The 27,068-nt window shown below is 35.1% G+C and overlaps 3 pseudogenes; all 3 read right to left on the bottom strand.

Moving 5' to 3' along the window:
* Positions 1-7,249: 7,249 nt before the first annotated feature.
* On the bottom strand, positions 7,250-8,446 carry LOC149188013 (putative xyloglucan glycosyltransferase 12; annotated as a pseudogene).
* Positions 8,447-9,249: 803 nt separating this feature from the next.
* LOC149188014 (putative xyloglucan glycosyltransferase 2) lies at positions 9,250-10,465 on the bottom strand (annotated as a pseudogene).
* Positions 10,466-11,232: 767 nt separating this feature from the next.
* Positions 11,233-26,649, bottom strand: LOC149188015 (putative xyloglucan glycosyltransferase 9; annotated as a pseudogene).
* Positions 26,650-27,068: the final 419 nt, after the last annotated feature.

Raw genomic sequence — 27,068 nt, forward strand, 5'->3', positions numbered from 1 at the left:
TCTGCACACAATGGAGTGTGTTTTTCGGAGGTAGTGTGTGTAGAGAAAAAATTCTTCCTACCCACGATATCTGGGTCCCACATTTATTAATATCAATTTCAAATGTTAATGATTTATGGAAGGGAGTCGGTGAATTGTATGTTGAGATGAATTGTATTTATCTGCAGGTATGTTTTCTATTAATCAGAGAGCAGAGATCGGGACGATGAAAAATTTGGATGGCAGTTTTACCTTTGTACCATGTTTCATACGCAAAATAGTCGTAGGTGGTGATTTCTAGGGAAACAAGATTGCAAATATTTGAAATGGCTAGTATAGTGAGAGGAGAAACACTATTTACAAGATAGAGAAAACTGTGGGGCGTGTAGTGTTTTCTCTTTGCAATTTATGTTTGTTTCCTTACATAAACTGTTATATGAAAAGTTGTGCTTGAACGATAGCAGTAGTGTAGAGATACAGAAGTTATACAATACTACAAGCTTCTAAACCGATTTATGTTTTTCATTTTTCTGTTCGCATTTGGCAATACTGCAAGTTTTTGGTTCGTCATGCTTTTATCTGTAATACTTTGCAAGCTAGGATTGGAGAAGAAGAATGACAAATACCCAGTCTCGACGCGACACAAGAACGGGCTTCACGACAGTAGATTCTGTCATTGGCCTCATGACTGACCTCCTGGGTATGATCTTGGCAACCAGCATGCCGACCCTCCTGAGCGATCCAACCAAGGAACTAGTGAAACAAGGAAACCCTTGCTGTCGTCTCACTGTTTACTTGCAAAACGCCCAAAGTATGGATCTCTCATCAGATGGAAAATATGGCAGTTTCGGTACTTGGAAAGGCGAGATCCATCTTGCAATCGGCCTCATCATTGATCTCCGCCAAGCTGTCTCGACCTTCTACGAGTACACCAACAAGCACCAGACGATAGTTTTCGAGGAGCTAGCCGAGGAATACAACCTAGATCTGAGTCTTTAGATCTCCGGGGAGGCCAAGATGCAGAAGGGACACCTGAGCGCTCATAGGACTGGCTCAAGCAGACTACAAGACATCATTTTTGCGGTAAGGGCCAGTTTGTTTTTTATATATATCATCCCTGTATACGCGAACTTGCCCAGGGCATTTTTGCAGGGCCAAACCACAGATCTGGGTTGAGAATCTTGTCCACAGAAGATAGTCACTTGCCTAGATCTACAATTGAACCACACAAGATCCAGATCTGGGGGCAAAACAAGATACCCCTATGCCCTGACACCTGGGCCAAAATCGCAGAGGAACGCCGTCTGAATGGCGATGAACTGGGGTTTGGAAACGAGACGATTCAGGAAATAGATTGGGGGCAACCTCAGTTGGGCTCAAACCCCAGAGAGGTGGATCTCACACAGATCCTCATAAAAGCACCGGAAGGCAGGAGTTACTACTTGAGGTTACGAAGGGACAGTAGTATCCAGGAACTACGGAATAAAATACAAAACCTTCTTGGCATCCCAAAACAGAGGCAAAATCTGATCTACATGGGGCGCAGTTTACAGGATAAACACACCCTTCAAGAATATAGCATAACCACAGACTCGACCATCATCATCAACCTCCGACTGCGAGGTGGATGTTTTGGAACCAGTTCAAAGAATACAAGCTCCAAGAACACAGGCACTTTCAAGGATGTTGTGAAGGGTAAAGGGAAAGCTCAAGTCAATCCAGCAACAACCCCTGTTCTTCTTGGGCCCTACATAGTTGAACAAAAAACTGAGAATCCTGCTCTCACCATTGCAATTCCTGAGGTAAATGACTTATACTCAGATCTATTCTCTCACTCTATTATCTGTAGATTCAATGGTTACTGGCCCAAATCAGGTGATCTGCACCACTTGATCCATACCATCTAGACACCAAATTGTGAAATCTACTTATGCCCTAAGTGCTTTTTTATAGTAAGATTCAACACATAATAGGAAAAGGAATTCATCCTTAATAAGGGGCCATGGTTCTGGGGCAGCACAGGGATCTACATCACACCATGGTTTCCAGATTTTGACGCCAATACAATGGTGGTATCAAAGATACAGTCTGGGTCAGGCTGCATAACCTCCCATTACACTTCTGGCATCACAAGGTTTTAATAGCTATAGGGAACACCTTGGGGAAATTTCTAAAGATTGATGACGACAGATTGACAAAGGGAATATTTACCTTCGCCAGAATATGTGTCGAAGTAGATCTTAGCCAAGGACTACCAGAAAGTATAATATTGAATTTTAACAACACTCAGTGGACACAATCCTTGGATTATGAAAATACAGCATTCTGATGCCGAGGATGTTTACAAACAGGCCACCTTGTCCTCATGCAAGAAACATCCCCAATCAGAAGAAGCAGCAATAGAGGAAGCCTAAAGGATGGCAAAACACAGTGCTATTGGATGAAGAAGAAGACGTAGTAGACACCACAGAATTCAAAGCAGAAAAGGAGGAACAAAAAATCCAGCCCAACATGCAAAAGCAAGAGGAAGCTCCCAGCAACCCTCTGCAAAAACAAGACCTCCAGACAACAGGAAAGGAAATATTCGGCAACAAGAGAACTCATGGATCTGAAGGATCCGAGTCGGACAAGGATTCTCCCACAACCATAATAGAAAATTAGCTCTCCATAGTAACCACTACCCCCAACTCTGGGGGATGGCGAAAGGTGGAGAAAAAGAAAGGGAGAAAAGAATAGTTTTCACTTCATTTTTTTATTCTTTTGGTTTTTGTGAAAACCGGATCAATATCTTTGCATATGCTTTTGCATCTACAAAATGTAATTTTATCTAATGAATAAAATTACGACTTTTTCTACGGGAAAAAAAATACTTCGCAAGCTAAGGTTAATGTTTGTGCAGAAGTCGCTATGTGGACGAAGTTTTTCAGAGGTGGTTACATAGACGGGGGTGCTAAATAAACTGTGTGCTTTTTCTTTTTTAATTATTATTTAGGAACTTTTTTTGCAAGTACGGAAGTAGCTCTGTGAAGATGGTTGTGTATAGGTAGCGCCTACGAGGTTTCGAATTTCATTGAATGATCAAAGGACATTATCGAGTGTGGAATTAGCACTATGGAGTTGGTTGCATAAACAGGGATTCTAAATAAACTGTGTGTTGTACGGTAAAACAAATGTGCAAGAAGACATTTTTTAAAATATTATTTAGAAAAGTTTTTTTTAGTACATAAGTAGTTCTGCGAAGGTGGTTGTGCAGGGTTTTGAATGTTAATGACTGATCAAAGGGCATTATCGAGTGGAGAAGTGGTTGTGTGTACGAAGTTGTGCGGATGTGGTTGTGCATGTGCAGATGTTGTAGGAAAGTTTTGTGCAAAGTTTGCTAGGATAATAACTAGAAATTGCACCAAATGTTGCAAATGTTGTAAGGCAGTGGCATAGGAAAGAGTAGCATTAATAGTGAATGTGTAATATGAAACGTCTAGAGAAAAAATCCTGGATGTGGTTAGTACTCAACCAATTCAACAATTTGAAAGCATACAAAATATTAAGGACTATATTTCTCTATTGTATAATTAAAATACAAAACAAAAGGGAAAAATATAAAAAAAAACAGTAAATTGAAAGGAAAATGCATACAAGCCAACATTATTGCAATGTGCACCATGTCATCATACAATTTCTTGCATAATGATGGTATTTCAGTTAAACTAGAAAAAGAATTGTTGAGGCATTCATTCGACACTTTTGAAGAAAATTTTGAAATTTTTGCACGGGCAACTTCTAGTCCAATATAACCCAAATTGTGGCTAAGAGGTTCCCTGGCCTTCTCCAGCACAGACTGCAAGTACTTACCCTGAGCTTCAATTCGGAGCTGCAAATGTTGTTGTACCTGTTTCAACCATGTTATATTAAGAAAAAGAGAACCAATATTGAACTCTTTTCCCATTCTTTCTCTTTTCACCCCAAATTAAGAGAGTTATCTAGACATAATCAATATAAACAAAGCTTAATCTCAACTCCATATCATGTTCAAAAACTCTTTATTTTCATTTGAATGGAAACTTAACGCTAGAACAAAAGGCGATTACATGAAGTACCTATCCAAAATAAAATTCACAATGAAACTTCCTTGCTAGTCATATTAACCTCGAAGTATCAAATACTCCTACGTTGCCGCAAACAAGAATTGAAAAATGGGCATGACATGAGAAACCTTTTTTGGTTTTTTAATATTTTAAAATTATTAGTGTGAAAATAATAATTCCAAAGAAAGTAACCAATTTCATGCTCTTTGTTGCTTGACATGGTACCTTTGTATATTTCCTCTACAATGGAAAGAAGAGTTCCCATTAAGGTTTTAAGACTTCAATTTTTGAGAACATAAGTTCTTGAGAAGTAATTGAGAAGGTCACAAGAAGAGTTTCATCTAAGGTTTTAAGACTTCAATTTTTGAGAACATAAGTTCTTGAGAAGTAATTGAGAAGGTCATTGTTCCCTTTACCATGGAAATAAAAGCACTCACAATTTGCAATTAAATTCTCAAGAGTTAATTGAGAAAACAAAGGCATGAAAATCCAAGAACGTGGATAAAGATAATTGCAACAAAGTAGAGGAAAAAAAACAAAACACAAAGAAAACCTGATGGATCCCAACCTTATTCAACTCTACTATGTGAACTATACATTATCAGAGTGATTATAGTGCATAAATTGGAATATAGAAGAATAATTCCATGTCCAATGCCCAATATATGGAAATTTGATGTATTGAATCAGATTAAATATGAAGCACAAAAACAAATAATGCATCATATGTTTCAAGTAGTTAAAAAAAAGGAAAAAGTAAAGGAAATCATTCCCTAGAAGAGGAAATGAATGGAATAATCCTTACTTGGATCTCTGATGAGAGCAATGCATTTGAAATCACATTTCCAATAGTTTCTACCATGAATATGATAATAACTATTCATTGCATATGAATCATGGGCATGGACATTATTTTGCTTATAGTAAGGTCTACCCTGACGAATTGAAGAACAATATGCACCACCCAGCCCACAAGAAAAATACAAAGACTCTTGAAGAACAGATGGATCAGAACTTGGTTTGACAATGCAATAAACAACACTGCCAAGGCCTCCCCTTGAACCTTTTGGTGGTCCTAAGAATAAAGAAATTGAGCAAGGTTGTGGGCTTGTAGGAGGCGAATATGGTGGAGGAGGAGATGCACACCAACCACAACTCAAATCTACATCATATCCATCCAAGTTTAGCAACCCAAATTTCCTCTCAGTGGTTTCTTATATCCTTCAGGAAGAGGAACTAGGCATGTAGGGGATCTTCAGGACAATTCCTTTCTTAATGCTCATAATGTGCAGTACTACGAAGTTGTCTGATAGCCATTTCATTATCAAGACAAGGAATGTACTCTCGACCAGATGAAACATTGCAAAGTTTCCAACTGTATTGGTGCTCTAGATCTCCATTACCCTATTCTTTTTGTTCCTTCTTCTATTCCTTTGACTCTTCCTCACCATATTCAGCCTGTTTGCTAGTTTTTATGTCCATTGAGAACTTATGATCTGTAGTCTGGTCCTGAGATTGTGAATATCTTTTCTCATCATCTGAGTTGTATACTACTTGACTAAACTTTTCTTTCTTAGCTTCAGTGTCATGTGTCTCCCATTTCGCTGATTCAACTTTGTTTTCCTTCAGAATCTCAGACTCTCAAGTATTTGGTAATGTATCATCCAACCTGAGATCCATAACCTTCTCTCCTTTTTTAGACTGTCCATTTTCATTGAGATCTACCACATCCTCCTTAGTCTAGACACCCCTACTTTCACTAGCATCACCTTCAACCTTTCCTGATAGACCATCATTAATTTTTTTGTTTTCCCAATTCTTATCTTTATCATCTAATTTCTCAAAAAAAATTACATCAACATCTTTATTCCCCATTGCAATCAGCTTTTCATCATCTGTCTGATTGATATTGGTTTCTTCACCAATTTTTCCTTCATCATATTTCTCTCTTGGTACCTTTTCTAATTCATATGCATCACCTAAAAGAGATTGTGCCTTTTGGTCAAATTCTGATATCTTTTCAGCACTATCATCCCCTTTGATGGCTTTGTCTGGTAGGTCTCCTTAATTGCCTCCAAAATCCTGTAAATAATTGAACTTTATCTTTATATATTGTAAACCCACATAATATGGTAAGAAAAGGGGATTACAAGTGTCAATATGGCAAGCATGAAGGCTCATAAGTGCTTCAAATAAATCTGGCACCGAACTAGCATGGTAGATATCAGAAATCCAAATCCAATATATGTCATTAAAGAGGCAAAAACAAAAAAAAAATCATCCATTTGAAGTATATCTGAAAATAGTCTATCAGTAAAATGTATCCTTAGAAATATCTGGGTGCATTTTCTCCTACTCAATTGGGTTGGTATGTTCGTCTTCCATTTGAGCCTCAATATACAAAGTGAGATGGACTCCATGGACTAAAGTTTAAACATTAAAATTCTATTATTTCCATTGCAAAGAAATTATTTCATTAAATAAATTCCACTCAATTGAAGTGTGAATGAAAAATACAAATTTGTATTTCATCTCAAGATTATTGAAGAGAACAAATAATTTCTTACAACACATCACTGCCAATAATAGTAATTCTATACTTCAAACTATCAGGACAAATGGGCTTAATGCCAAGCCTATCATGCCAAAAAGGATATCAGCACATAATTTTTCAACACTGGCTTTATGATAATAATGTTGAAGAAAATAATGACATGAAAAACAACCTAAAGGAGGACTACCAAAAGCGTGAGTTAATAACAACAATGTCATGCTCTAGATTCAAAGAAGGAATTTTGGGTGAATTTTCTATGACTTCCATGGCACCTAACAAAACCAAATTGATGGAATTCGATAGTTGGAGAATATATCACCTTCTAAAACACCACAACTGTGTTAATTCTTCTAGCATTACTTAGTGAAGAAGAGCTCCTTGACATCCAAGCTGTATAGCACATTAGTTTCCCACTATTCAATTTCTATGAGAAAGTTGCAATATCAAACTTCTTTATGGAAAATAAAACTTTTAAGCCATGGAATTATAGAGAAATATGTTTAATCTGGATGCAAATCTACACCAGAGACATCCCCAAGTGTGGAATTTTTCACTTAATGTGTGAATGAAGAAATATTATTACAACTTCTCTTGTTGCAATGTCATCGCAACAGAAGCTGAATAGGATCACGTTTCAGCTAACTTGATCCCCGATCAGGTCAAGACCAACAAGTAGAAATGACACACACTGAAATAGTAGGAAATAGAAATGAATACCTTAGGATGATAGTAAACTTCTCATTGCTGCAGTAAGTAGGATAAAAGCCAAAAATCCAGTTCCTTTCTATACAATCGATTGATATTTTAGATTCGAGGTGTGGTTGGTTTCTTGCTCAATTTACTCAACACACCAAGGCTAGTTTTAGAAGCCCCACGATGAATTGGTTGGCTTAGACTCTTTGATTCTCTTTCAGCCACATCTATCAAATCTGGTTCAGAATCTCTTCATTTATTATTCAAAACAATCCATTCATAGGCACTGCCCAGTTGAAACAGTCTAGATACCATAGCATTGAACTTGGTAAGAGACATGGTATTTTTAAAAAGAAGATAAGGGATAATGAAAGGGAATGACCTCGGTGCTGGTAGCACATTGAAAAATGACATCACAGGAGGGATATAACATATGACCCAGATAGGTAGTTTTGCCTCTGGTACAAGCATGGTCATTGGAAGAATAATGTAGAACAATGTAAAGGAGTAAAATGGAAGAATCAAATTTCTCAGAAGGAAGAATAACAAAATGAGGTTCGTTTCCTTGCCAATAGATATCTCCATCTAGAGACATTAAAAGTCCATTAGACAAAATAGAAAATTGTGACAAATGTTATTGCTTTGACAAGATTTAGTAAAAATCCTAGTAGCTTCACCCTTCGAGATTAGAAATATTTTGTAGAGCATTTCTCGCTATTGTAGTTTCTGAATATGTTGCACAATAACATCATGCTAAACACAGAAAAATTGGTTGAATGGTATTTATCACATACCTTAGAAGTAATTATATCAGGAAGGCGGAGTACAAAAAGATGCATAGGACCAGAATGCCATCAGTGTTGCTTCTTCCTGTAGGCTTCATAACCTCACAAAGAACCTAAAGTAATATTGTGTTTCAAATTATAATCATATCTAGAGGTCATATTAAGGGTCCCCAAGCTTAAACCAAAATAAAATTAACAAAAATTCAAAAACAAAAACACCAAAAAGATCATAACACCATAGAAAAATGCCTCCTCTTGCTCATTCTTTGTGCTGGCACCACAAATATGGACATTACCGCCATATCTGGGTGCATTTTCTCCTACTTAATTGGTTTTGTATGTTCACCTTCCATTTGATCCTCAATGTACAGAGTGAGATGGACCCCATGGACTAAAATTTAAACATTAAAATTCTATGATTTCCATTGCAAAGAAATGTTTTCATTAAATAAATTCCACTCAATTGAAGTGTGAATGAACAATACAAATTTGTATTTCATATCAAGATTATTGAATAGAACAAATAATTGCTTACAACACATCATTCCCAATAATATTAATTCTATACTTCAAACTCTCAGGACAGATGGGCTTAATGCAAAGCCTACCATGCCAGAAACTATATGAGTGCATAATTTTGCAACGTTGCCTTTACGATAATAATGTTAAAGAAAATAATGACATGAAAAATAACCTAAAGGAGGACTACCAAAGGTGTCAGTTAATAACAACAATGTCACGCTCTAGATTCAAAGAAGGAATTTTGGGTGAATTTGCTACAGCTACCATGACACCTAACAAAACCAAATTGTTGGAATTCCATAGTTAGAGACTATATCGCCTTATAAAATGCCACAAATGTATTAATTCATCTAGCACTACTTAGTGAAGAAGAGCTCCTTAACATCCTATATGTCTGGCACATTTGTTTCCCACTATTCAATTGCTATGAGAAAGTTGCAATACCAGACTTCTTTATGGAAAATAAAACTTTTAAGCCATGGAATTGTAGAGCAATCTGTTTAATCTAGATGCAAATATATATGAGAAACATCCAAAAGTGTGGAAATTTTCACTTAACGTGTGAATGCAGAAAGATTAATAAAACTTATCTTGATGCAATGACATCGCAACAGAAGCTTAATAGGATCACATTTCAGCTAACTTGCTCCTCGATCAGGTCAATACCAACAAGAAGAAATGACACACCCTAAAATAGTAGGAAATAGAAATGAATCCCTTGGGTTGATAGTAAACTTATGGTTGCTATAGTAAGTAGGAGAAAAGACAAATCCAGTTCACTTCTATATAGTCGATTAATATTTTTTATTCGAGGTGTGGATGGTTGCTTGCTCAATTTTTTCAACACATCGAGGTCAATTTTAGAAGGCCCATGATGAAGTGGTTGGATTAGACTATTTTATTCTCTTTCGGTCATAGCTAACAAATATGGTTCAGACACTCTGCCTGTCTTCTTTGTAACAATCCATTCATAAGCATTGCCTAGTTGAAATAGTCCAAATACCAGAGCATTGAACTTGGTAACAGACATAGTATTTTCAAAAACAAGACAAGGGATAATGAAAGGGAATGATCTCGGTGCTAGAAGCACATTAAAAAATGACATCACAACACGGATATAACTTATGACCTAGATAGGTAATTCTGCCTCTGGTACAAACATGGTTATTGGAAGAATAATGTAGAACAATGTAAAGGAATAAAATGGAAGAATAAACTTTCTCAGAAGGAAGAATAACAAAATCAATTTTTCTTTCTTGCCAATAGATATCTGCATCCAAAGTTAGTAAAATTCCATCACACAAAATGAAAATTTGTGACAAATGATATTGCTCTGACAAGCTTTAATGATACTCCTAGTAGCTTCACCCTTAGAGATTAGAAATTTTATGCAGAGCATTTCTTGCTATTGCAGTTTCTGAATATGTTGCAGAATAACGTCATGCTAAACATAGAAAAAGTAGTTGAACGATATTTATCACAAACCTTGGAAGTAATTATATCTGGAAGGCAGAGTCGAAAAAGATGCATATGACCAGAATGCCATCGGTATTGTTGCTTCTTGTAGGCTTCATAACCTCACAAAGAACCTAAAGAAGTACCATGTTTCAAATTAGAATCATATCTAGAAGTCATATTGAAGGTCCCCAAGCTTAAACCAAAATAAAATTAACAAAAACACCAAAAAGATCATAACACCATTAGAAAAATGCCTCCACTTGCTCATTCTCTATGTTGGAACCACATATATGGACATTACCGCCATATCCGGGTGCATTTATCCTACTTAATTGGGTTGGTATGTTCGTCTTCCATTTGAGCCTCAATATACAGAGTGAGATGAACCCCATCAACTAAATTTTAAACATTAAAATTCTATGATTTGCATTGCAAAGAAATGCTTTCATTAAATAAATTCCATTCAATTGAAGTGTGAATGAACAATACAAATTTGTATTTCATCTCAAGATTATTGAAGAGAAAAAATAATTGCTTACAACACATCATTGCCAATAATAGTAATTCTATACTTCAAACTCTTAGGACAGATGGGCTTAATGCCAAGCCTACCATGACAAAAACGATACTAGCACATAATTTTTCAATGCTAACTTTATGATAATAATGTTGAAGAAAATAATGAAATGAAAAAGAACATAAAGGAGGACTACCAAAGGTGTCAGTTAATAACAACAATGTCACACTCTAGATTCAAAGAAGGAATTTTGGGTGATTTGCTAAGGCTTCCATGGCACGTGAGAAAACCAAATTGTTGGAATTCCATATTTGGAGACTATATCACCTTCAAAAACACCACAACTATGTTAATTTGTCTATCATTACTTAGTGAAGAAGACCTCCTTAACATCCTAGTTGTCTGGCACATTGGTTTCCCACTATTCAATTGTTATGAGAAAGTTGCAATACCAGACTTCTTTATGGAAAATAAAACTTTTAAGCCATGGAATTGTAGAGAAATATATTTAGTTTGGATGAAAATCTACATGAGAGACATCCCCAAGTGTGGAATTTTGCACTTAACGCGTGAATGAAGAAATATTATTACAACTTCTCTTGTTGCAATGACATCGCAACAAAAGCTTAATAGGATCACATTTCAACTAACTTGCTCCGAGATCAGGTCAAGACCAACAAGTAGAAATGACACACCCTAAAATAGTAGGAAATAGAAATGAATCGCTTGGGATGATAGTAAACTTATGGTTGTTAGAGTAAGAAGGAGAAAATCCAAAGCCAGTTCCTTTCTGTACAATCGATTAATCTTTTTCATTCGATGTGTGGATGGTTGCTTTCTAAATTTTCTCAACACATCGAGGCCAGTTTTAGAAGCCCCGCGATGAAGTGGTTGTATTAGAATATTTGATTCTCTTTTGGCCACATCTAGCAAATGTGGTTCAAAAGCTCTGCCTGTCTTCTTTGTAACAATCCATTCATAGGAATTTCCCAATTGAAACAGTCCAAATACCATAGCATTGAACTTGGTATCCGACATAGTATTTTCAAAAATAAGATAAGGGATAATGAAAGGGAACGATCTCGGTGCTGGCAGAACATTCAAAAATGACATCACATCAGGGATATAATATATGACCCAGATAGTTAGTTTTTCCTCTGGTACAAACATGGTCATTGGAAGAATAATGCAAAACAATGTGAAGGAATAAAATGGAAGAATCAACGTTCTTAGAAGGAAGAATAACAAAATGAGGTTTGTTTTCTTTCCAATAGATATCTGCATCTAGAGACAATAAAGTTCCATCAGAAAAAATAGAAAATTGTGACAAATGAGATTGCTCTCATAAGCTTTAGTAAAACTCCTAGTAGCTTCACCCTTAGAGATTATAAATTTTCTGCAAAGAATTTCTTTCTATTGCAGTTTCTGAATATGTTGCATGATAAAGTAATTATATCTAGAAGGGAGAGTCGAAAAAGATGCATAGGACCAAAATGCCATTGGTGTTGTTACTTCCTGTAGGCTTCACAAAATCACAAAGAACCTAAAGTAATACTATGTTTCAAATTAGAATCATACCAAGAAGTCATATTGAAGGTCCTCAAACTTAAACCAAAATAAAATTAACGAAATTTCAAAAACTAAAACACCAAAAATATCATAACACTATTAGAAAAATGCCTCCACTTGCTCATTCTCTATGCTACCACCACAGATATGGACATTATTGCCCACGCCCCAAGCATGCAGAATCCCACAAAAACCACCACCGCCACTGATGAAAAACAAGAAGACGAATGTTTTTCCTTGCGTCCATATTTCCCAAGAGCCATGTCAAATAGATGACAGTGAATCAATTTTCTCGATGCTCCTTTAAATAAAGTGCAATTGAAATGAAAGCTAAGACACATTAAGATCATGTTTAAAAGATTATAAGCTAGTGCAAACCTATCTAAGCCCAGGTCTGATATGAACCTCACGATTACATATCTTGAACTCCGGTTATTGACACGTCAGCCCTTAAGTTTAGCAACATCAAGCTGCATATCAAACCTTGGTTTAAAGGGCTCTGTGCTAGTGTCCATATTCAATGTATAAAATCCACCATCAAGATTTAGTGCACTGCTACATGCACATATGAAATGTTTATGGATACCTAGGTTGTAAACTACTGATCCATAACTAAAATAAAAACAAATAAAAAATGTGTTGGACCAAATTGTTATCTATGCCTTAGAATCGAAGGTGGTTGCAACCCTCTGAAGATTCTGTGGAAAACCGAAAGGAAATGAGTAATAAATATTCAAGGAATGCCTAAGATGAAATAAAAAATTCACAAAAGAACTCTTGATCATTACTTGACCAGAGAATTCAACCCGCAGTGGCAGAGCTCAAGTGAGACTAGCAGTGAGCCAAAAAGAAAAAAACTTTGTTGTGGCAAGGGTTTAATAACCCTTCTTTCCAACAAACTTCAGAAACTACCTTCTTCTGATATAAGGATTGATCATCTCCAAATCATCTAGCATATAATATAATGGCCCAGATTGATGATAGGTAGTAGTTAGGAGAGTTCTTCTCAGAGGGGAACGCCTTATGGCGTAAATATACAAATCTTTTTTTTTTTAATTCTTATTTAGGGACATATTTAACAATGTATAATCGTTAATTAATATCGATTTCCTTGTGTGTAGGACAAAGTATGCGTGGGAGAGATCGGGTTCTTCACATAGTGAATGTTGTGATACTAATGAATGATGCAGTAATTGGTATGGTTTTGTTGTGTGGGAGAACCAGGGTCTTTTGCATAGATGATGGTTCTAAATAAACTGTGTTTTCAATCCGCATGAAGGAAAAGTGTTGTGCGGTAAAATGAATGTGCAAAATACTTTATCCTTTTTAGTTATTATTTAGGGATGTTTTTCACTACTACAGAGGTAGTTGTATGGAGGTGGTTGTGTGAAGCGAGTTGTTGATACAGTTTCAGTACACTATTGTGTTAATGCTTTGTTCAATGATGCAAGAATTCATGCAGTTGCAAATTAGGTTGTCTTTTTATTATTATTATTATTATTAGTTAGGAACATTTTTTTTTTAACTATGGAAGTGGTTATGCGAAGGTGGTTGTGCGAAGCTGGGTGGTCAGTTCAAAGCTTGAAAGCCTTTTGCACACAATGGACTATGTTGTTTGGAGGTAGCGTGTGTGGAGAACATCGACAATATTTAGGGCCCACATTTATTAATATCAGTTTCAAATGTCAATGACTGATGAAATGGGCATTATCGAGTCTGAATGTGGTTGTGCGTAAATGCACTTGCTTTGCGGTTTCACATATATGCATTTGTGTTATGTTCAAAGTGTATGAAAATCATGTTTCTAGATTTGATGTTTTTGTGCTTATGTGGTTTTCTGAATGCATGAGTAGATGTGTACTTGGTGAATTGAATGCTAAGATGACTTGTATTTATCTGCAACTCCTTTTTCTATTAATCAAAGAATAGAAATCGATACGATGAAAAATATGGATGGTGATTTTATCTTTATAGCGTGTTTCAGACGCAAAATAGTGGTAGGTGTAGATTTCTAGGGAAACATTACTACAAATATTTGAAATAGCTAGCATAGTAAGTGGAAAAACATTATTTGTAGTGATAGACAAAACAATGGGGCATGTAGCATTTTCTCTTTGCAAATTACGTTTAAGAGCTTGGAGTATTGTCTGAGCTTTTGTTGCCTTATATAAATTGTTATCTGTAAATATGAGCTTGGATGATAACAATAGTGTAGGGATACATAAGTTGTACAATATTGCAAGCTTCTATACTAATTTTCCTGTTCGCTTTTAGAAATGGTGCAAGTTTTTGGTTCGTTAAGCTTTTCTCTATAATACTCTGCAGTATTCTATAAACTTTGGTTTTCTCTACGATATTGCAAGAAATGAGTGTGTCAAGTTATTCGTAAATCAAATTTGGTTTGGTTTTACAAAGTAGTGGGGAGTAGTTGTGAATTTGATTCATCGTATAAGGTAATTTTTCTATTTTGTGGTATTATTGATAGTTTTACGAGTTTTAACTTTCAGTAATTATATTAATTTCGCAATTTTAAAAATAAAAGAGTTTAAAATTAGATGTGTTTCTGTGGAAAAGGTTTACACTGCATTGTAAATGAATGTCAAATTTTGTGAGAAATAGATGTGTTGGTTTATCGTAAATCAAATTTTGTTTGGCTTTACAAAGTAATGGGACAAGTTGTCAAGTCAATTTATCGTAGAGAGTAGCTGAATATAGTTTACAAATTGTCCCGAAGAGTTACAATTTGCCAAAATGTGGATATTTGATTCAACACCATCAAAAACACCCTAAACACCTAAAATCTTGAAGCCTAATAGTTGTAATCCAAATTTCCCAAAATTTCTGCGAGATTTTAGCAAAAATCGTGGTGGAATTTCCACTATTTTCTAGGTGAATTTGTGGTCTATTTAGACTAATCTATATATATTTAGCACTTTACTATTTGTAGCTATTATTGATGCCATTCTCTATGGAAGACAATATTTGACATGGATAACAAAATTCACTATGAGATTCAGTGGGAAATTTTTGAAGAAATCGATTGTTGAAAGTGTTTGAATCATTTTTTTTTCTCTGAATCTTGATAGTTGCTACCAAAATCTTTAAAAAAAATATGGTTAGAGTGTGACATTATGGATAGATTTTTGGGTATTCAAAGTTCACCGAAAAAAACAAAGGAAATTCGGGCGCATTGCTGAAAAATATGGGGGTGAATTTCTATAATTCGTGGTTACAGTTGTCAAATTTCATCTTCTTGGGTTCCAATCTGATATGCTAAAAAAAACACAGTGAAAAAAAAATATTAATTAAGAAAAAACAGCTGTTTGCAATGATTTTTAGTGGTCTTGGAAATATTTTCGATGGGGTTTTTTATGGTACTAAATCCATTTCCACTATTCCGAAAAATGATTGGGTTAAATGGTAATTTTTTGGTCATGTAGACAAACTTTTCGGTTATCAAAATTTATGTTTCTTAGGGCATGTATATCAATGATCTTGAAGTGAGAGAAAAGTGTGTAGTAAATGCACATGATGCTTTTGGAATTTCAAAAAAAATTCCTATTACTGTCCATAAAACTTGGTTTTGCTATCTTTAATTGCTATTTACTCAGAGCACCATCTATAACGATTTTTCACATGCTTAATAGTGACAGTCAATGTTTGTTGAGAAAGCGGGGAAGTGTATAGTGGAACATGATTTGAATACGTTATTCGCTGACAATTTTTTTTCCTCTGTTGCAAAGGAATAATGGACAACATGCGAGGGAAAGAGGTTGTTTGCAGTGATATGGTTAACTCACTTGCTGAGATCGATGATAGCTTTGATTGGTAAAGAAATTATGAGGGATATGTGAATCTGTCAACAAAAGAAAAAACAGATGACAAGATCTAGAGAACCGTATTGGAGAATGTTGGGTGTGTTCCAAAGATCTTTAATTTCAAAGGAATTGTTTATCTTTGTGCAGATAATTTTGACTTCAGAAAGAGGGAAATTAAGCTAGGATCGATAAAGGTTTCTTTGAATCCCAATCTATTCATATTCTTATTCAACTTCTAAAACCAAAAAAGCATTTAGAATTATCCGTTCTGGATAGTTTTCCTAGAGGTAGAAGGGCACGAAATTGACATTGTGCAAGAATTCATTTCTGCAAGTTATGAGGTTCCTTCTGATCTTTCTCTTGTAGATATTTCTTTGTTTAGGCAACCATTTAGGGATTTATATTGGTTGTTTTCCCATGTAGTAGGGCTAAAAAGTACATCACATGTTCTAAAATACATTTTATATGTGCTTTATGAGACATACACAAATAATTGTATGTTCGATTGGGCTTGTGTCATTTCGAATGAATTAGCTTTTCAGTTACATAGATTACCCAAGAAAAATGGGTTCTTTATGATGTTATATTTGATAACCCTTCTCATGTCAAGGCATGTGTTTGACGAGTTGCCCTGTAATCCTATATTCAAGTTTCCCAAGGAACCAATGCAATTATGGTATCCTATATTGTGGAAGCATGAAGCTTCTTTAAATTTTTGCTTAATTTAGGATGTGTTTGTGAGACAAGTGTATAACATGGTAACTAGACAAGAGCCTCCTCAAATATATGTAGAGGCTAAGGATTTCTTACTTCGCAAGGGGGAATTTGAGGAAAGAGAAAGAAATACGGTTATATGAATTTATGGTTTTGACGAAGGCCATTGCTTTTGCCAATCTTTGTTCTAGATAGGTATTTTGTTGCTGAAGCCTGTAGGCAATATGGCCATTAGATATTGTAGAGTCTCCAAAATGTATTCAAAATATCATTCACTTTCACCTTTATTGCCACCATTTCACTCACATGACACAACTCCATAACCATATAACCTTTCATTAGCCTCCATTTTCATTGGCCTTCATTTTCATTAGCCTCCATTTTCTTTCATATATTTTCCTGTGTGAGAGGTTAAGAATGATTGTTTTTGTTTTCATTTCATGTCATGTGGTTTTGATTATTCATTTCATAGGATCCTGATTTGGTAATGCACACATGATCCTTTAGAGTAGATTTCATTTCATGCAATTTCAATTCCTGTAAGTGTGATAAATTAAGATTTCAATTCTACGCATTGTACTATAATTTCTTTTGAATTAATTATTGAATTAGAATAGGTGAATTTGGTTTGTCATTATTTGGTTTCATAGTTAGATTGATCTAAATTGAAATTTAATTTCTAGCATATACAGTGCACGCATGATTCGCAAGTTTTACGAAACCCCCAGGTTGACAATTAAATGATAGGTGATTGATTTGCCTCAACATTTTGGCGCCGTTGCCAGGGATTTCATAAAACTTGCGAAGCATGCATGCACTGTATATGTTAGAAATTAACTTTCAATTTAGATCAATCTAACTACGAAACCAAATAACGAAAAACCAAATTCACCTATTCTAATTCAATAATTAATTCAAAAGAAATTATAGTACAGTGTGCAAAATTGAAATCTTAATTTATCACACTTGCAGAAAATGAAATCTACTCTAAGGGATCATGTGTGCATTATCAAATCAGGATCATATGAAATGAATAATCAAAACCACGTGACATGAAATGAAAGCAAAAACAATCATTCTTAACCTCTCACATAGGAAAAGATATGAAAGAAATTTAAAACAATTGCTCTTAGCCTCTAGATATGAAAGCAAATAAAAACAATCCCTCTTAACTTCTAGATATGAAAGAAAATAAAAATAATCACTCTTAACCTCTCACACAAGAAAAGATATGAAAGAAATAAATCTTAATCTATGAAAGAAATAAATCTTAATCTATGAAAAATGATAAATCTCACACATTGTAGGTGGCCAATCCAAAAGTATGAGGGATGGAAAGTTGATAGGTTCCAAATGCAAGCATAACCAAATCAAAGTGAACATTACTCATGAGCATGGTGCCAAATCCAAATTCTATTTTCAAATGTCAACAGTTTCCCTGCAGCCACCTTTCTGTGTGTAAGTTTGTTTAATGGATTTTGTTATATTTCATTTGTGTATTAAAAATAATAATAATAATAATAAATTGATTTATTTGCTAATTTTTCTGGAAGAGGTATTGATCAATTTAAAGATTGGACTGGTTGTTTGTTTATAACAAAAAATGAATAGCTATGTGTACTTAATTGTCTGTTTAGGATTTTAGCTACAAAAACTGTGCAATTCTGCAGTTGAACAACAATTTTGTAGCTGAACAACAATTTTGCAGCTAAAAAACTTTTTCGTAGCTGAACATCGATTCTGCAACTCTATATTTAATTCAATGATTTATTTTGTGGCAACGTATTCTAATAAAAAATCATGAGCAGCATGCCATCTAATTTCCTACTTCATCCTTCACATCAACATCATGTTCCCATGCCACACTTAAGCATGACAATTTTCACTATGTCACCCAAATTTCAAATCATCCTAACTTTCTCATACGACATCAGATTTCAATGATTCAAGCATCATTGGAAATATCTCGATGAGATCTACACAATGAGAAATCTATCATCAGAGTTTGAAACAATAAAGAATGAATAAATTGCTGAAAAGACACAACAGGTAACCCGAGGCACTAGTTTCGAAACAGGTAAAAATTCATTTGATTTTCTTTCGTGAATTTGTTTTATTAGTACCAATTCTCAGTTTTTTTGTGTAAATGTCATAAATAGAGAGATTAATCACCTCTCTCTTTTGATAATCTTACATTTCATTGCAGAAAAAGTACTAAGTTTTTGCAGGTTCTAGGAAGATAAACAGATGGACACAAACAAACAGTGTCTCTCAAAGACCACATTTCTTTCAAAAGAACATGATCAGAGAAACATCAAAGATGAAATATCCAAGCATTAGCACATGATTTTGGATAAAAAATGTCGAATCAGATCCATCACACCATTTGGAAGCCTTTCAAATACCAGTCTTACCATTGCATTCCTACTTATTCAGTCAATAAAATCTTCATCTCATTTTCCTTCACAATCATTTTCCTACCTCGCTTTCACTAAACTTTAAACCTAGCAATAAAACCATTCAGCTCCCCTATAAAGTTGATTCATTCCATTTTCCCTTTTATCTTTTTCAAATAAACCTTGATCCACTGCAAAAAAAAATCATCCATAGTCCTTCAAAATTATTGTTTTATGCTCGCGTTAGATGATGGAGGATTCATTAAGGCCTCCCTTCTAACAAGTCTTATCCTATCGACATCAGCACATTATCTAGGTTCATGGTTAGAGTCCTTATTAGTACCTTGAGGTTTGTATGCATCAGTGACAAGTTCTCTCACTGACAATCATGGGAATACATCAATGTCCCTAGATCATTAGATCTTGCAAGTGGCTCGACATCATATCATCTATTCGCACTTTGCAAGATGTACTTAGGTACCTTGGCACTCGTTGACATTAATGACGAGTTTTCCTCGGATTGGTTAATGAAATTCATCAATGGTAGGTAATCCAATGACTTATCTTCATGCTCGACAACAACACATTTATTCGCATGACTAGAATTGTACCATCGGGGTTTGAAGTAAGTGAAGACTCTATCATTTTAGCATTTTGCAACAAATACAACAGATTTAGCAGCAACAATAAAGAATCCACTTTCACCACCTCATCCATCATTTATGCAACCAAGAAGCAAATGAAATTCTACATTCTATTCCATGATCCAGCAGTAGTTACAACTTCTCTACATGCACAGTTTGTCCACTTCCTAGGTAAGTAAAAGTGTGTTCTTTTCTAGCTTTTAATCATAGAATTCCTTGAATACTGAAATTATAATTGTTTGGAAAATACTTCACCATATTTCCTTTCTTAATTTAAAAAACCATAAACACCTTTAGTTGTGGGGGAAAGGGACATTCATATATTATCACATCCATATCACTTCATTCCATTTCACTTCATTTCATCCTAACATACTTTTCCTAATCAATTATGATTGCATTATGGTTCAAAAGTTATTTGACTTGCAAATAAATGCCTAAATGATGAGCATATTATATGGTTGATTTAAAGATCCATTCTTAAATATGTTCAATGAATATTGTTGCGACAAAAAGAAACAAGGTATTGAAACACAAGAACCAATGCTAATTAAGATTTGGTTGTCACACAAGAACCAACCAAACATGTTGCAACTCAATGTATGATAAGGAATACTTTGCAAAAAGAAATGAAATTGACAAATACAAAGTTTAACGACAATTGATATAATCCAAGATCATTCAAAAGAAAATCATGACTAAGCAATGCAGTAGATTGCATGAGGACATGCAATAACGTCAGTTGGGGGGAATGTAGAGTCTCCAAAATGTATTCAAAATATCATCCACTCTCACCTTTATCGCCGCCATTTCACTCACATGTTGTAACTCCATGACCATATAACCTTTCATTAGCCTCCATTTTCATAATTATATGGGTTCCATTTGTGTTTTCCAAAAGTTAATTATTTTTTAGTATTATAAGTGAATTAAATGGTTAAAACTTAGAAAAATGACATATACTTTCTAACACTTAAAAGTGGCTTGAGTTTCATGACATGTGTAGGTCATTTGGAAGCTTCCAAGGCACCCTTATATGGCCTCCAATTCTCAAATTCGAATTCCCTTCAAGATATGGAAGAAGATTTGGATAAAGGTCAAAGAGGATATGTGTCTCATCATTACCTATTTGAGTTGTAACTCTATGATATTTTCTAGGGATCTAGGGAGAGAATAATGGACCTCCATTAATGAGGTAGATTCTTATGTTTTTGTATAAATAGGAGAGCCTTCTCCTTTCAAAGGCATGTGTAAAGTTGGGGAAATGCTCATGTTTTGAATATAGAATTTAGATTTGGCACCATGCTCATGAGTGATATTCACTTTGATTTGGTTATGCTTGAATTTGGAGCCTCTCAACTTTCCATCCCTCATACTTTTGGATTGGTCACCTACAATGTGTGAGATTTATCATTTTTCATAGATTAAGATTTATTTATTTCATAGATTAATATTTATTTATTTCATATCTTTTCCTGTGTGAGAGGTTAAGAGTGATTATTTTTATTTGCTTTCATATCTAGAGGTTAAGAGTGATTGTTTTTATTTGCTTTCATATCTAGAGGTTAAGAGCGATTGTTTTTATTTGCTTTCATATCTAGAGGTTAAGAGCAATTGTTTTTATTTTCTTTCATATATTTTCCTGTGTGAGAGGTTAAGAATGATTGTTTTTGCTTTCATTTCATGTCATGTGGTTTTGATTATTCATTTCATAGGATCCTGATTTGATAATGCACACATGATCCCTTAGAGTAGATTTCATTTCATGCAATTTCAATTCCTGCAAGTGTGATAAATTAAGATTTCAATTCTGCGTACTATACTATAATTTCTTTTTTGAACTAATTATTGAATTAGAATAGGTGAATTTGGTTTTCTGGTATTTGGTTTAGTAGTTAGATTGATCTAAATTACAAGTTAATTTCTAGCATATACAGTGCATGCACTCTTTGCAAGTTTTCTGAAACCCCCGGGTTGACAATTAAATGATAAGTAATTGATTTGCCTCAACAGATATATATATATATATATATATATATATATAAAGAGAATTTATTTCTATTGCATTTACTATTGGAGAAGTGATTTTAAAGACTACGGATCACACTCTCGTTGTTGCAGAGTCATTGGATGCTTTCAGCTTAAGTGATGGTGAAGCTATTAAAGGCTTTGATAGAGGAATAATTTTCACGAACCACCTTGAGTATATGAGATACGATAACTTGTTTCCGAGAAGTAGAGATCAAGGCAAGCAAAGTCACAGTGTTTATCAAAAATGCTAGTAGATGTTGGACAAGTTGTTGAAAAAGATATTGTCACGATGGGAGAAAGACCTAAGAAAAAAGGCACAAACCATAAGTGGAATCTCAATCTTGCACATGCAATATTGGTGCGACTTCATCTACTAGCAAAAAAAGAAAAAGAAGTAATAGAAGAGAAAAATTAGTTTTCGATAGGCTATCAAGTGACGGGGTGGACGAAGGGCGTCCTCTTAGAGTAACTCCAAAAAGAGTGCATATTTTTGAATAATTTAGATCCAAGAGTGCATCTGAAGCAGAGAATATTGAAGAAACGATGGACATGGAAGTTGATAACGTTGTACTACTTGATTGGTTTAGTGCTTCTTTGCGAGAAAACCAGAGAAATGAGTGTTTTGTCACATTCCAGGGTGCAAAATATGACAAGGGCAGTAAGAGATTGAAGATTAAAAGAATACAACTTTCTAACAGAAATTTTATTGATCGGACAAAATTGAATGTTGATATGTCTTCGTTCGCAATGCCTGGGTTGATGAAATTGCATCAAGATAGTGGTGAAACGCTTATGGATTCTGTTGGTCGATGACAAGTAGAAAATTAAAATTTGAAGGAAAAAATAAAAGAGGTAGAAAATGCTCTGAGTGTGGGTCCTTTGCTGAAGATTCCATTGGTGATACTTGAAAAATATAATAGGTTTCAGAAACCTAGCAATCTTCTGAGTGCAGTGAAATTTTATATCATTAATAGTATATCTGAAAGATTGTGAATCATTGAATCTGCATGGAAAGTTGCTTTTGATCTTCGACATTTAAAGTAGAGAACGAGGTATTTTGTCAAATTGGTCAAAAGTGAGCTGGGGGGAGATAGGGAATTCGTGGAAAGTGACCTATTCACTTTTGGTCAAAGCTTAATTCATTGTTTGAACTAGAAAGAGATAAACAAGGATTTCTTGATGCTGATTAGATGAGGTAGATCAACGTTGCACGGTCTGGGAAAATTAGAACATTGGAATATATTTGTTCTTTAGTGTGGAAACATATAAAATCGAAGAGCATATGTGTATGTCAAGGTGATACCGATTATTCAAAATTTAAACAAATTATTTATTACATATGAATCAAAATTAATTGTAAAGGATAATTTCATGGTTGATTTGGAGAAGTTGAAACAATTGCAGACAGTAGAGTTCGGTGATATAACTGATTAGAGCATAGGAAATTAGCAAATGACTAATTACTTTTGTTATTGTTAATGAAGAGTACTCTTCCTTGGTTTTTCAATTGAAACAAGAAAGCAAAATAAATTGAGGAGGATATATTCAATAAGTGTGTTATGAAGGACATTATTGTTGCTCTGATGAAAGAATTCATTGAAGCTAAAATGGAGGAATTCGTTGCAGGAAACCTAATTGCAAGAGCTAGCTGAGAGTTGAAGAATACCATACTCTTCTTTTGCATATTATAAGTGTTTTAATGCATTGGAACATTTGTTTTTTCCATCAAAGAATTTTATTATTTAGATCTTATGTATGCATTATGATGGACTATTCTTATTCCTAAATGCAGTGCCTTGATATCTGTTGCACATGAATTTTGGAGATTGAAGTTGACGGGATTGCAATTGTAGTTGTCATTAGGAGACCTTTGCAATTGACCTATTGACATTTTCATAAGTGCTTTATGCAACAGAGCCTATTTCCTGGACCATGGCTTTGTGATCATAACTTATTTGAATTCTAATTAATGTTTTTTCTATGTTTGTTGTATGGACTCGAGTGCTCGAATGTTATGTAGAAAACAATAATTGAAAAATTGTTTACCAATGTTCGCTTTTTGTTTTTATATATTATCTAGTGTTCTGTAATGAATAATAATTAAAATGCATTTATGTTTACTCTATTCTAATACTCAAACTTTACCAATTATTTCAATAATTCTTAGATTATGTTTTACATGTGAAGTTGTATCTATTGCATCTGTTGTCACTAGCATTTGAATCTGAATAAAATTCACTATGTTGATAACTATTGAGGGTTGTTGGGATAGAAAGTGTTACTATTTTGTTGCAGTCGTCTTTATTTATGAATGCATGTACGAAAGAGAAAATGGCACACCTCAATGTTTCATTGTATGAATTTTTCATTCTGTCAGAATTAGGATAAGAGTGTCCATAATACAAGGGAAACTGCTTAGTGCGAAAGCTCTGCACAACAAAATATGATCATAATAATAAATAATAGTAATTATACATTGAAATATGAGATCTGTTTTTCTGAAGCATTGTGAAAAGGTTGCATATCTTCATTTTGCAATGGTAAATTGTAAACCAGTTTCTATAATTGATTTTCTTATAGATGTTAATTTGGAATCTTAGTGAAAAATTCAAACCATGGGACGAGATTCCTCTTTTTGAGAGGACCAATTTTGACTTTTGCAGCACTCAATTTGGACAAGGGAAAGTGTATTTTGGAATTAAATCTCACGTGTGCATATTTGATCAGGTTGGCCCAAAAGCTAATTGGACACCCTTGGAAGGCTATAAATACAAGTGACCTCAGCCTCATTTGGATATCAACTTGGATCAGTATTATATTCTCTTCTTTGGTTTGTCTTGCACAGGTTTGAGGCAAGTTCACAGAGATCAGTTGGCATAGGTCTGAAATTGTAGGGTCTAAAGCTTTCAACTATGTTTTTAGGTTTTTGGGTCTTAGTCGCAAGCTTGTCATCGAGAAATTTCAATTGCAGTCATAAGCATGTCATGGAGAAATTTCGAACGAATCCTTTCAACTGTATGCATGACACATCTTCCCTGCGATTGTGACCTAAAGGTTGAATTTTTAGTTAATTAAATTTTTGACCTGTTGACCGAAAATTTCGACAATTGACTGCAAACAGTGACAGTTGACTATAAGTTCCTGAATTAGGTTTTTGATTATTGGAATTGTTGGGTTCATCTCATTAATGTTGTTTATCTATTTTTGCTGGATAGGTTTATGGTTGAAGATATGGATCATCGTACTCTCTCCTTCTTGAATCATTCAATGACAATCTAATAAGAAGAAGAATTTGAAAGGGTTTCCCCCATAATGGGTTTTTCCCTGGTCTCCAACCAATCATGGTGTATCTATGTGTGAATGTTTTTCTTCTATTGTTCCTTTATGTTTCGCTGCATTGATGATGATATTGTTATTTCTATATAGTTGCATATGCACCTGAATAGTGGTGTAAATATGAATAATGTTATGATGCTATGGGGTGATTTTAATATGGAGCTAATGAAATGAAATTATCAAAGAAAAGAACAATATATCCCTAAGAAAAATTAACATGGTATCAGATTTGGGTTGGAGAAAAGTCATTTAAGGTCGCCCCTTTGAAGACACCCTTGATGGATGCAAAAGAAGATGGGGGAGACCTAAAAGAATACTAGGGTTTGAAGGAAACTCTTGGCAATTTGGTTATTAGGGTTTGAAGGAAATTATGAGGTTAGGGTTTGGGAGAAACCCTCATTTGTGGAAAATATTTGAGAAATGTAATTTAGAAACCCTAGCATGACTGATGTGAATATGTACAAGCACTTGTGACAGATTTGATGAAGCCATAGATAGAATAATCTCTATTAGGCTTGGTTACTGATAAAGTTGGTTGAAATATTGAAGGAGACATTTTCATATGGACAATCAACAATGATGGCTCTTGAGGGTTGGTTTAAGAGGGAGATGATCACCTCTCATTGAAGATAAATACTTTTCAATTTATGGTTCTCCTTTATGTCTTTACTTTTGTTTCAACTTATTGTTTTGATTTGGTTTTTTTTGTTAAGCTTGGTAGATCCTCATTTTTCATTATAATATACGCAAGAAGGTTACAACCACTTAGCCTGGTTAGGTAGTATCAACCAGCTCGTTGGGAAACCGGGTTTGTTGACCACCTAACTGAATTATACATCATCCAGTAGCAAAAAATAGTTATTCTATCTATCCAAACTGTATATACTTGACTATCATGTCCACAACCATGAGTTGTCTTTCTATATATATAAACTACTACAAACTGTAAAGTAAATGCTAACCGCATATAAACTTAAGAAAAAAGACTACGACTTCATCCTTCTTGTTCTCATGATCAGTTGAGGCCGAGGTATCGGGGTTCGGGTCTTTCGCACTGGATCCAGGCAGATCGGTCGGCAAGAACATGCCTAAGAAGTTCTCCTCGATTCGGCCCATACATCCATCCTGTTTCCGCAGCTGAGCTTGGATCTTTTGAAAGTCCTGCTTGTAGTCTGGAAAGTCCTTAATGGCGGTCATCCAGATTTGTTCTATCGCCTTCCCTAGGAGGCATTTCAGTAGCCAGTATAGGTGTAGAGTTTGTTTATATTGTGATTCTTTGCCACGAGTGTGTCCTAGATCAAGAACCAATACCTTCCACTCTTCCACGTCTACTTCCCCCGTGTTCTCAAATCTGTTGATGTCCTCCTCCCACTCTGTGATGAGCCATTGAATCTCCTCTCTGGTGCCACCCACATATGCAACCACTGCTTCTTGGATCAGTCTGTCCACTGGTTTCCTCCCACGGCGTTTTCCAACATTGCTCGGCTCAGCCTCAGCCTCGCTCTCTCGCGGTCTCTTGCCTCTACCCTTGCCTTTCACTACTCGAGCCATTGTTGTACTGTCCCATGTCCTTCTAGCCTGTTGCTGACGGTGGCCCAGAACTAGCTTCAGCGCTTTCTTCCTCCAAGGGGAGTTACCTGCTTCGGGAACAAGCAACCAAGAATTCCAAACCATTATTTTCATAATTTTCGACAACCACTAGTTTTGTTCATCTAGAATTTCTTCCCCCCATGCAGCCAGTTCAAAGCCCCCGAGCATAGAAGACCCCCACCTAAGATGCCCCAGACACCCCTGCATGCCCCCTGCCCTATGCCAATAATGGCCATGATTTCAGTCACAAATTGCATGGCTGCCCACAGGCCCAGAGACCCAAAAGCCCAGTCGAAAGGAGCCCTACTCCTTCTCCCCAATGCCCCTTGTTGGATGACCTCATCCCCTATCCCCCTGACTACCTCTCTGCCATTCTTTCC

Source organism: Pinus tabuliformis, chromosome 3_1 (assembly GCF_031772625.1).
Source record: "Pinus tabuliformis cultivar Carrire ecotype Pingquan chromosome 3_1, CPIR1, whole genome shotgun sequence".
Classification (NCBI taxonomy): domain Eukaryota; kingdom Viridiplantae; phylum Streptophyta; class Pinopsida; order Pinales; family Pinaceae; genus Pinus; species Pinus tabuliformis.